This window comes from Heptranchias perlo, unplaced genomic scaffold (genome assembly GCF_035084215.1).
Source record: "Heptranchias perlo isolate sHepPer1 unplaced genomic scaffold, sHepPer1.hap1 HAP1_SCAFFOLD_82, whole genome shotgun sequence".
Classification (NCBI taxonomy): domain Eukaryota; kingdom Metazoa; phylum Chordata; class Chondrichthyes; order Hexanchiformes; family Hexanchidae; genus Heptranchias; species Heptranchias perlo.
This window is the reverse complement of record NW_027139855.1, coordinates 1,627,205-1,640,653: the sequence shown is the minus strand read 5'-3', so window position 1 is coordinate 1,640,653 and position 13,449 is coordinate 1,627,205.

Sequence of the window (13,449 nt, the reverse complement as noted above, 5' to 3'; positions counted from 1 at the left end):
GATAAAATCTTTTTGCTTTGAAGAAGAAAGATCTCGCTGAATGAAATAAGTTCATTAGATGAAAACCAACAAAAATTGACAAGAACCACGAAAAGTTCTTGTATTTTAAGATAAAATCTTACTCTATTAAGGAAAAAACTTCCAGCTCACTGAAATATGTTGATTTGCTGAAAACCATCAAAACCACGAAAAGTTCTTGTATTTGAAGATAAAATCTTTTTGCTTTGAAGAAGAAAGATCCAGCTGACTGAAATAAGTTCATTTGATGAAAACCAACAAAAATTGACAAGAACCACGAAAAGTTCTTGTATTTTAAGATAAAATCTTACGCTATTAAAGAAAAAACTTCTGGCTCGCTGAAATATGTTCATTTGCTGAAAACCAACAAAACCACGAAAACTTCTTGTATTTGAAGATAAAATCTTTTTGCTTTGAAGAAGAAAGATCTCGCTGACTGAAATAAGTTCATTAGATGAAAACCAACAAAAATTGACAAGAACCACGAAAAGTTCTTGTATTTTAAGATAAAATCTTACTCTATTAAGGAAAAAACTTCCAGCTCGCTGAAATATGTTCATTTGCTGAAAACCATCAAAACCACGAAAAGTTCTTGTATTTGAAGATAAAATCTTTTTGCTTTGAAGAAGAAAGATCCAGCTGACTGAAATAAGTTCATTAGATGAAAACCTACAAAAATTGACAAGAACCACGAAAACTTCTTGTATTTTAAGATAATATCTTACGCTATTAAAGAAAAAACTTCTGGATCGCTGAAATATGTTCATTTGCTGAAAACCAACAAAACCACGAAAAGTTCTTGTATTTGAAGATAAAATCTTTTTGCTTTGAAGAAGAAAGATCTCGCTGACTGAAATAAGTTCATGAGATGAAAACCAACAAAAATTGACAAGAACCACGAAAAGTTCTTGTATTTTAAGATAAAATCTTACTCTATTAAGGAAAAAACTTCCAGCTCGCAGAAATATGTTCATTTGCTGAAAACCATCAAAACCACGAAAAGTTCTTGTATTTGAAGATAAAATCTTTTTGCTTTGAAGAAGAAAGATCTAGCTGACTGAAATAAGTTCATCAGATGAAAACCAACAAAAATTGACAAGAACCACGAAAAGTTCTTGTATTTTAAGATAAAATCTTACTCTATGAAGGAAAAATCTTCCAGCTCGCTGAAATATGTTCATTTGGTGAAAACCATCAAAACCACGAAAAGTTCTTGTATTTGAAGATAAAATCTTTTTGCTTTGAAGAAGAAATATCTTGCTGACTGAAACAAGTTCATTAGATGAAAACGAACAAAAATTGACAAGAACCACGAAAAGTTCTTGTATTTTAAGATAAAATCTTACTCTATTAAAGAAAAAACTCCCAGCTCGCTGAAATATGTTCATTTGCTGAAAACCAACAAAACCACGAAAAGTTCTTGTATTTGAAGATAAAATCTTTTTGCTTTGAAGAAGAAAGATCTAGCTGACTGAAATAAGTTCATTAGATGAAAACCAACAAAAATTGACAAGAACCACGAAAAGTTCTTGTATTTTAAGATAAAATCTTACACTATTAAAGAAAAAACTCCCAGCTCGCTGAAATATGTTCATTTGCTGAAAACCAACAAAACCACGAAAAGTTCTTGTATTTGAAGATAAAATCTTTTTGCTTTGAAGAAGAAAGATCTAGCTGACGGAAATAAGTTCATCAGATGAAAACCAACAAAAATTGACAAGAACCACGAAAATTTCTGGTATTTCACGATAAAATCTTACTCTCTTAAGGAAAAAACTTCCAGCTCGCTGAAATATGTTCATTTGCTGAAAATCATCAAAACCACGAAAAGTTCTTGTATTTGAAGATAAAATCTTTTTGCTTTGAAGAAGAAAGATCTAGCTGACTGAAATAAGTTCATTAGATGAAAACCAACAAAAATTGACAAGAACCACGAAAATTTCTGGTATTTTAAGATAAAATCTTACTCTATTAAGGAAAAAACTTCCAGCTCGCTGAAATATGTTGATTTGCTGAAAACCATCAAAACCACGAAAAGTTCTTGTATTTGAAGATAAAATCTTTTTGCTTTGAAGAAGAAAGATCTTGCTGACTGAAATAAGTTCATTAGATGAAAACCAACAAAAATTGACAAGAACCACGAAAAGTTCTTGTATTTTAAGATAAAATCTTACTCTATTAAGGAAAAAACTTCCAGCTGGCTGAAATATGTTCATTTGCTGAAAACCATCAAAACCACGAAAAGTTCTTGTATTTGAAGATAAAATCTTTTTGCTTTGAAGAAGAAAGATCGAGCTGACTGAAATAAGTTCATCAGATGAAAACCAACAAAAATTGACAAGAACCACGAAAAGTTCTTGTATTTTAAGATAAAATCTTACTCTATTAAGGAAAAATCTTCCAGCTCGCTGAAATATGTTCATTTGGTGAAAACCATCAAAACCACGAAAAGTTCTTGTATTTGAAGATAAAATCTTTTTGCTTTGAAGAAGAAAGATCTTGCTGACTGAAATAAGTTCATTAGATGAAAACGAACAAAAATTGACAAGAACCACGAAAAGTTCTTGTATTTTAAGATAAAATCTTACTCTATTAAGGAAAAAACTTCCAGCTCGCTGAAATATGTTCATTTGCTGAAAACCATCAAAACCACGAAAAGTTCTTGTATTTGAAGATAAAATCTTTTTGCTTTGAAGAAGAAAGATCTAGCTGACTGAAATAAGTTCATCAGATGAAAACCAACAAAAATTGACAAGAACCACGAAAAGTTCTAGTATTTTAAGATAAAATCTTACTCTATTAAGGAAAAAACTTCCAGCTCGCTGAAATATGTTCATTTGCTGAAAACCATCAAAACCACGAAAATTTCTTGTATTTGAAGATAAAATCTTTTTGCTTTGAAGAAGAAAGATCTAGCTGACTGAAAAAAGTTCATGAGATGAAAACCAACAAAAATTGACAAGAACCACGAAAAGTTCTTGTATTTTAAGATAAAATCTTACGCTATTAAAGAAAAAACTCCCAGCTCTCTGAAATATGTTCATTTGCTGAAAACCAACAAAACCACGAAAAGTTCTTGTATTTGAAGATAAAATCTTTTTGCTTTGAAGAAGAAAGATCTCGCTGAATGAAATAAGTTCATTAGATGAAAACCAACAAAAATTGACAAGAACCACGAAAAGTTCTTGTATTTTAAGATAAAATCTTACTCTATTAAGGAAAAAACTTCCAGCTCACTGAAATATGTTGATTTGCTGAAAACCATCAAAACCACGAAAAGTTCTTGTATTTGAAGATAAAATCTTTTTGCTTTGAAGAAGAAAGATCCAGCTGACTGAAATAAGTTCATTTGATGAAAACCAACAAAAATTGACAAGAACCACGAAAAGTTCTTGTATTTTAAGATAAAATCTTACGCTATTAAAGAAAAAACTTCTGGCTCGCTGAAATATGTTCATTTGCTGAAAACCAACAAAACCACGAAAACTTCTTGTATTTGAAGATAAAATCTTTTTGCTTTGAAGAAGAAAGATCTCGCTGACTGAAATAAGTTCATTAGATGAAAACCAACAAAAATTGACAAGAACCACGAAAAGTTCTTGTATTTTAAGATAAAATCTTACTCTATTAAGGAAAAAACTTCCAGCTCGCTGAAATATGTTCATTTGCTGAAAACCATCAAAACCACGAAAAGTTCTTGTATTTGAAGATAAAATCTTTTTGCTTTGAAGAAGAAAGATCTAGCTGACTGAAATAAGTTCATTAGATGAAAACCTACAAAAATTGACAAGAACCACGAAAACTTCTTGTATTTTAAGATAATATCTTACGCTATTAAAGAAAAAACTTCTGGATCGCTGAAATATGTTCATTTGCTGAAAACCAACAAAACCACGAAAAGTTCTTGTATTTGAAGATAAAATCTTTTTGCTTTGAAGAAGAAAGATCTCGCTGACTGAAATAAGTTCATGAGATGAAAACCAACAAAAATTGACAAGAACCACGAAAAGTTCTTGTATTTTAAGATAAAATCTTACTCTATTAAGGAAAAAACTTCCAGCTCGCAGAAATATGTTCATTTGCTGAAAACCATCAAAACCACGAAAAGTTCTTGTATTTGAAGATAAAATCTTTTTGCTTTGAAGAAGAAAGATCTAGCTGACTGAAATAAGTTCATCAGATGAAAACCAACAAAAATTGACAAGAACCACGAAAAGTTCTTGTATTTTAAGATAAAATCTTACTCTATGAAGGAAAAATCTTCCAGCTCGCTGAAATATGTTCATTTGGTGAAAACCATCAAAACCACGAAAAGTTCTTGTATTTGAAGATAAAATCTTTTTGCTTTGAAGAAGAAATATCTTGCTGACTGAAACAAGTTCATTAGATGAAAACGAACAAAAATTGACAAGAACCACGAAAAGTTCTTGTATTTTAAGATAAAATCTTACTCTATTAAAGAAAAAACTCCCAGCTCGCTGAAATATGTTCATTTGCTGAAAACCAACAAAACCACGAAAAGTTCTTGTATTTGAAGATAAAATCTTTTTGCTTTGAAGAAGAAAGATCTAGCTGACTGAAATAAGTTCATTAGATGAAAACCAACAAAAATTGACAAGAACCACGAAAAGTTCTTGTATTTTAAGATAAAATCTTACACTATTAAAGAAAAAACTCCCAGCTCGCTGAAATATGTTCATTTGCTGAAAACCAACAAAACCACGAAAAGTTCTTGTATTTGAAGATAAAATCTTTTTGCTTTGAAGAAGAAAGATCTAGCTGACGGAAATAAGTTCATCAGATGAAAACCAACAAAAATTGACAAGAACCACGAAAATTTCTGGTATTTCACGATAAAATCTTACTCTCTTAAGGAAAAAACTTCCAGCTCGCTGAAATATGTTCATTTGCTGAAAATCATCAAAACCACGAAAAGTTCTTGTATTTGAAGATAAAATCTTTTTGCTTTGAAGAAGAAAGATCTAGCTGACTGAAATAAGTTCATTAGATGAAAACCAACAAAAATTGACAAGAACCACGAAAATTTCTGGTATTTTAAGATAAAATCTTACTCTATTAAGGAAAAAACTTCCAGCTCGCTGAAATATGTTGATTTGCTGAAAACCATCAAAACCACGAAAAGTTCTTGTATTTGAAGATAAAATCTTTTTGCTTTGAAGAAGAAAGATCTTGCTGACTGAAATAAGTTCATTAGATGAAAACCAACAAAAATTGACAAGAACCACGAAAAGTTCTTGTATTTTAAGATAAAATCTTACTCTATTAAGGAAAAAACTTCCAGCTGGCTGAAATATGTTCATTTGCTGAAAACCATCAAAACCACGAAAAGTTCTTGTATTTGAAGATAAAATCTTTTTGCTTTGAAGAAGAAAGATCGAGCTGACTGAAATAAGTTCATCAGATGAAAACCAACAAAAATTGACAAGAACCACGAAAAGTTCTTGTATTTTAAGATAAAATCTTACTCTATTAAGGAAAAATCTTCCAGCTCGCTGAAATATGTTCATTTGCTGAAAACCATCAAAACCACGAAAAGTTCTTGTATTTGAAGATAAAATCTTTTTGCTTTGAAGAAGAAAGATCTTGCTGACTGAAATAAGTTCATTAGATGAAAACGAACAAAAATTGACAAGAACCACGAAAAGTTCTTGTATTTTAAGATAAAATCTTACTCTATTAAGGAAAAAACTTCCAGCTCGCTGAAATATGTTCATTTGCTGAAAACCATCAAAACCACGAAAAGTTCTTGTATTTGAAGATAAAATCTTTTTGCTTTGAAGAAGAAAGATCTAGCTGACTGAAATAAGTTCATCAGATGAAAACCAACAAAAATTGACAAGAACCACGAAAAGTTCTAGTATTTTAAGATAAAATCTTACTCTATTAAGGAAAAAACTTCCAGCTCGCTGAAATATGTTCATTTGCTGAAAACCATCAAAACCACGAAAATTTCTTGTATTTGAAGATAAAATCTTTTTGCTTTGAAGAAGAAAGATCTAGCTGACTGAAATAAGTTCATCAGATGAATACCAACAAAAATTGACAAGAACCACGAAAAGTTCTTGTATTTTAAGATAAAATCTTACTCTATTAAGGAAAAAACTTCCAGCTCGCTGAAATATGTTCATTTGCTGAAAACCATCAAAACCACGAAAAGTTCTTGTATTTGAAGATAAAATCTTTTTGCTTTGAAGAAGAAAGATCTAGCTGACTGAAATAAGTTCATTAGATGAAAACCTACAAAAATTGACAAGAACCACGAAAACTTCTTGTATTTTAAGATAATATCTTACGCTATTAAAGAAAAAACTTCTGGATCGCTGAAATATGTTCATTTGCTGAAAACCAACAAAACCACGAAAAGTTCTTGTATTTGAAGATAAAATCTTTTTGCTTTGAAGAAGAAAGATCTCGCTGACTGAAATAAGTTCATGAGATGAAAACCAACAAAAATTGACAAGAACCACGAAAAGTTCTTGTATTTTAAGATAAAATCTTACTCTATTAAGGAAAAAACTTCCAGCTCGCAGAAATATGTTCATTTGCTGAAAACCATCAAAACCACGAAAAGTTCTTGTATTTGAAGATAAAATCTTTTTGCTTTGAAGAAGAAAGATCTAGCTGACTGAAATAAGTTCATCAGATGAAAACCAACAAAAATTGACAAGAACCACGAAAAGTTCTTGTATTTTAAGATAAAATCTTACTCTATGAAGGAAAAATCTTCCAGCTCGCTGAAATATGTTCATTTGGTGAAAACCATCAAAACCACGAAAAGTTCTTGTATTTGAAGATAAAATCTTTTTGCTTTGAAGAAGAAATATCTTGCTGACTGAAACAAGTTCATTAGATGAAAACGAACAAAAATTGACAAGAACCACGAAAAGTTCTTGTATTTTAAGATAAAATCTTACTCTATTAAAGAAAAAACTCCCAGCTCGCTGAAATATGTTCATTTGCTGAAAACCAACAAAACCACGAAAAGTTCTTGTATTTGAAGATAAAATCTTTTTGCTTTGAAGAAGAAAGATCTAGCTGACTGAAATAAGTTCATTAGATGAAAACCAACAAAAATTGACAAGAACCACGAAAAGTTCTTGTATTTTAAGATAAAATCTTACACTATTAAAGAAAAAACTCCCAGCTCGCTGAAATATGTTCATTTGCTGAAAACCAACAAAACCACGAAAAGTTCTTGTATTTGAAGATAAAATCTTTTTGCTTTGAAGAAGAAAGATCTAGCTGACGGAAATAAGTTCATCAGATGAAAACCAACAAAAATTGACAAGAACCACGAAAATTTCTGGTATTTCACGATAAAATCTTACTCTCTTAAGGAAAAAACTTCCAGCTCGCTGAAATATGTTCATTTGCTGAAAATCATCAAAACCACGAAAAGTTCTTGTATTTGAAGATAAAATCTTTTTGCTTTGAAGAAGAAAGATCTAGCTGACTGAAATAAGTTCATTGGATGAAAACCAACAAAAATTGACAAGAACCACGAAAATTTCTGGTATTTTAAGATAAAATCTTACTCTATTAAGGAAAAAACTTCCAGCTCGCTGAAATATGTTGATTTGCTGAAAACCATCAAAACCACGAAAAGTTCTTGTATTTGAAGATAAAATCTTTTTGCTTTGAAGAAGAAAGATCTTGCTGACTGAAATAAGTTCATTAGATGAAAACCAACAAAAATTGACAAGAACCACGAAAAGTTCTTGTATTTTAAGATAAAATCTTACTCTATTAAGGAAAAAACTTCCAGCTGGCTGAAATATGTTCATTTGCTGAAAACCATCAAAACCACGAAAAGTTCTTGTATTTGAAGATAAAATCTTTTTGCTTTGAAGAAGAAAGATCGAGCTGACTGAAATAAGTTCATCAGATGAAAACCAACAAAAATTGACAAGAACCACGAAAAGTTCTTGTATTTTAAGATAAAATCTTACTCTATTAAGGAAAAATCTTCCAGCTCGCTGAAATATGTTCATTTGGTGAAAACCATCAAAACCACGAAAAGTTCTTGTATTTGAAGATAAAATCTTTTTGCTTTGAAGAAGAAAGATCTTGCTGACTGAAATAAGTTCATTAGATGAAAACGAACAAAAATTGACAAGAACCACGAAAAGTTCTTGTATTTTAAGATAAAATCTTACTCTATTAAGGAAAAAACTTCCAGCTCGCTGAAATATGTTCATTTGCTGAAAACCATCAAAACCACGAAAAGTTCTTGTATTTGAAGATAAAATCTTTTTGCTTTGAAGAAGAAAGATCTAGCTGACTGAAATAAGTTCATCAGATGAAAACCAACAAAAATTGACAAGAACCACGAAAAGTTCTAGTATTTTAAGATAAAATCTTACTCTATTAAGGAAAAAACTTCCAGCTCGCTGAAATATGTTCATTTGCTGAAAACCATCAAAACCACGAAAATTTCTTGTATTTGAAGATAAAATCTTTTTGCTTTGAAGAAGAAAGATCTAGCTGACTGAAATAAGTTCATCAGATGAATACCAACAAAAATTGACAAGAACCACGAAAAGTTCTTGTATTTTAAGATAAAATCTTACGCTATTAAAGAAAAAACTTCTGGCTCGCTGAAATATGTTCATTTGCTGAAAACCAACAAAACCACGAAAAGTTCTTGTATTTGAAGATAAAATCTTTTTGCTTTGAAGAAGAAAGATCTCGCTGACTGAAATAAGTTCATTAGATGAAAACCAACAAAAATTGACAAGAACCACGAAAAGTTCTTGTATTTTAAGATAAAATCTTACTCTATTAAGGAAAAAACTTCCAGCTCGCTGAAATATGTTGATTTGCTGAAAACCATCAAAACCACAAAAAGTTCTTGTATTTGAAGATAAAATCTTTTTGCTTTGAAGAAGAAAGATCTAGCTGACTGAAATAAGTTCATCAGATGAAAACCAACAAAAATTGACAAGAACCACGAAAAGTTCTTGTATTTTAAGATAAAATCTTACTCTATTTAGGAAAAATCTTCCAGCTCGCTGAAATATGTTCATTTGGTGAAAACCATCAAAACCACGAAAAGTTCTTGTATTTGAAGATAAAATCTTTTTGCTTTGAAGAAGAAAGATCTTGCTGACTGAAATAAGTTCATTAGATGAAAACGAACAAAAATTGACAAGAACCACGAAAAGTTCTTGTATTTTAAGATAAAATCTTACTCTATTAAGGAAAAAACTTCCAGCTCGCTGAAATATGTTCATTTGCTGAAAACCATCAAAACCACGAAAAGTTCTTGTATTTGAAGATAAAATCTTTTTGCTTTGAAGAAGAAAGATCTAGCTGACTGAAATAAGTTCATCAGATGAAAACCAACAAAAATTGACAAGAACCACGAAAAGTTCTAGTATTTTAAGATAAAATCTTACTCTATTAAGGAAAAAACTTCCAGCTCGCTGAAATATGTTCATTTGCTGAAAACCATCAAAACCACGAAAATTTCTTGTATTTGAAGATAAAATCTTTTTGCTTTGAAGAAGAAAGATCTAGCTGACTGAAATAAGTTCATCAGATGAATACCAACAAAAATTGACAAGAACCACGAAAAGTTCTTGTATTTTAAGATAAAATCTTACGCTATTAAAGAAAAAACTTCTGGCTCGCTGAAATATGTTCATTTGCTGAAAACCAACAAAACCACGAAAAGTTCTTGTATTTGAAGATAAAATCTTTTTGCTTTGAAGAAGAAAGATCTCGCTGACTGAAATAAGTTCATTAGATGAAAACCAACAAAAATTGACAAGAACCACGAAAAGTTCTTGTATTTTAAGATAAAATCTTACTCTATTAAGGAAAAAACTTCCAGCTCGCTGAAATATGTTGATTTGCTGAAAACCATCAAAACCACAAAAAGTTCTTGTATTTGAAGATAAAATCTTTTTGCTTTGAAGAAGAAAGATCTAGCTGACTGAAATAAGTTCATCAGATGAAAACCAACAAAAATTGACAAGAACCACGAAAAGTTCTTGTATTTTAAGATAAAATCTTACTCTATTTAGGAAAAATCTTCCAGCTCGCTGAAATATGTTCATTTGGTGAAAACCATCAAAACCACGAAAAGTTCTTGTATTTGAAGATAAAATCTTTTTGCTTTGAAGAAGAAAGATCTTGCTGACTGAAATAAGTTCATTAGATGAAAACGAACAAAAATTGACAAGAACCACGAAAAGTTCTTGTATTTTAAGATAAAATCTTACGCTATTAAAGAAAAAACTCCCAGCTCGCTGAAATGTGTTCATTTGCTGAAAACCAACAAAACCACGAAAAGTTCTTGTATTTGAAGATAAAATCTTTTTGCTTTGAAGAAGAAAGATCTAGCTGACTGAAATAAGTTCATTAGATGAAAACCAACAAAAATTGACAAGAACCACGAAAAGTTCTTGTATTTTAAGATAAAATCTTACACTATTAAAGAAAAAACTCCCAGCTCGCTGAAATATGTTCATTTGCTGAAAACCAACAAAACCACGAAAAGTTCTTGTATTTGAAGATAAAATCTTTTTGCTTTGAAGAAGAAAGATCTTGTTGACTGAAATAAGTTCATTAGATGAAAACGAACAAAAATTGACAAGAACCACGAAAAGTTATTGTATTTTAAGATAAAATCTTACGCTATTAAAGAAAAAACTCCCAGCTCGCTGAAATGTGTTCATTTGCTGAAAACCATCAAAACCACGAAAAGTTCTTGTATTTGAAGATAAAATCTTTTTGCTTTGAAGAAGAAAGATCCAGCTGACTGAAATAAGTTCATTGGATGAAAACCAACAAAAATTGACAAGAACCACGAAAAGTTCTTGTATTTTAAGATAAAATCTTACGCTATTAAAGAAAAAACTCCCAGCTCGCTGAAATATGTTCATTTGCTGAAAACCAACAAAACCACGAAAAGTTCTTGTATTTGAAGATAAAATCTTTTTGCTTTGAAGAAGAAAGATCTAGCTGACTGAAATAAGTTCATTAGATGAAAACCAACAAAAATTGACAAGAACCACGAAAAGTTCTTGTATTTTAAGATAAAATCTTACACTATTAAAGAAAAAACTCCCAGCTCGCTGAAATATGTTCATTTGCTGAAAACCAACAAAACCACGAAAAGTTCTTGTATTTGAAGATAAAATCTTTTTGCTTTGAAGAAGAAAGATCTAGCTGACTGAAATAAGTTCATCAGATGAAAACCAACAAAAATTGACAAGAACCACGAAAATTTCTGGTATTTCAAGATAAAATCTTACTCTATTAAGGAAAAAACTTCCAGCTCGCTGAAATATGTTCATTTGCTGAAAATCATCAAAACCACGAAAAGTTCTTGTATTTGAAGATAAAATGTTTTGCTTTGAAGAAGAAAGATCTAGCTGACTGAAATAAGTTCATTAGATGAAAACCAACAAAAATTGACAAGAACCACGAAAATTTCTGGTATTTTAAGATAAAATCTTACTCTATTAAGGAAAAAACTTCCAGCTCGCTGAAATATGTTGATTTGCTGAAAACCATCAAAACCACGAAAAGTTCTTGTATTTGAAGATAAAATCTTTTTGCTTTGAAGAAGAAAGATCTTGCTGACTGAAATAAGTTCATTAGATGAAAACCAACAAAAATTGACAAGAACCACGAAAAGTTCTTGTATTTTAAGATAAAATCTTACTCTATTAAGGAAAAAACTTCCAGCTCGCTGAAATATGTTCATTTGCTGAAAACCATCAAAACCACGAAAAGTTCTTGTATTTGAAGATAAAATCTTTTTGCTTTGAAGAAGAAAGATCGAGCTGACTGAAATAAGTTCATCAGATGAAATACAACAAAAATTGACAAGAACCACGAAAAGTTCTTGTATTTTAAGATAAAATCTTACTCTATTAAGGAAAAATCTTCCAGCTCGCTGAAATATGTTCATTTGGTGAAAACCATCAAAACCACGAAAAGTTCTTGTATTTGAAGATAAAATCTTTTTGCTTTGAAGAAGAAAGATCTTGCTGACTGAAATAAGTTCATCAGATGAAAACCAACAAAAATTGACAAGAACCACGAAAAGTTCTAGTATTTTAAGATAAAATCTTACTCTATTAAGGAAAAAACTTCCATCTCGCTGAAATATGTTCATTTGCTGAAAACCATCAAAACCACGAAAATTTCTTGTATTTGAAGATAAAATCTTTTTGCTTTGAAGAAGAAAGATCCAGCTGACTGAAATAAGTTCATCAGATGAATACCAACAAAAATTGACAAGAACCACGAAAAGTTCTTGTATTTTAAGATAAAATCTTACGCTATTAAAGAAAAAACTTCTGGCTCGCTGAAATATGTTCATTTGCTGAAAACCAACAAAACCACGAAACGTTCTTGTATTTGAAGATAAAATCTTTTTGCTTTGAAGAAGAAAGATCTCGCTGACTGAAATAAGTTCATTAGATGAAAACCAACAAAAATTGACAAGAACCACGAAAAGTTCTTGTATTTTAAGATAAAATCTTACTCTATTAAGGAAAAAACTTCCAGCTCGCTGAAATATGTTCATTTGCTGAAAACCATCAAAACCACGAAAAGTTCTTGTATTTGAAGATAAAATCTTTTTGCTTTGAAGAAGAAAGATCTAGCTGACTGAAATAAGTTCATCAGATGAAAACCAACAAAAATTGACAAGAACCACGAAAAGTTCTTGTATTTTAAGATAAAATTTGACTCTATTTAGGAAAAATCTTCCAGCTCGCTGAAATATGTTCATTTGGTGAAAACCATCAAAACCACGAAAAGTTCTTGTATTTGAAGATAAAATCTTTTTGCTTTGAAGAAGAAAGATCTTGCTGACTGAAATAAGTTCATTAGATGAAAACCAACAAAAATTGACAAGAACCACGAAAAGTTATTGTATTTTAAGATAAAATCTTACACTATTAAGGAAAAAACTTCCAGCTCGCTGAAATATATTCATTTGCTGAAAACCATCAAAACCACGAAAAGTTCTTGTATTTCAAGATAAAATCTTTTTGCTTTGAAGAAGAAAGATCCAGCTGACTGAAATAAGTTCATTCGATGAAAACCAACAAAAATTGACAAGAACCACGAAAAGTTCTTGTATTTTAAGATAAAATCTTCCACTATTAAAGAAAAAACTCCCAGCTCGCTGAAATATGTTCATTTGCTGAAAACCATCAAAACCACGAAAAGTTCTTGTATTTCAAGATAAAATCTTTTTGCTTTGAAGAAGAAAGATCTCGCTGACTGAAATAAGTTCATTAGATGAAAACCAACAAAAATTGACAAGAACCACGAAAAGTTCTTGTATTTCAAGATAAAATCTTTTTGCTTTGAAGAAGAAAGATCTCGCTGACTGAAATAAGTTCATTAGATGAAAACCAACAAAAATTGACAAGAACCACGAAA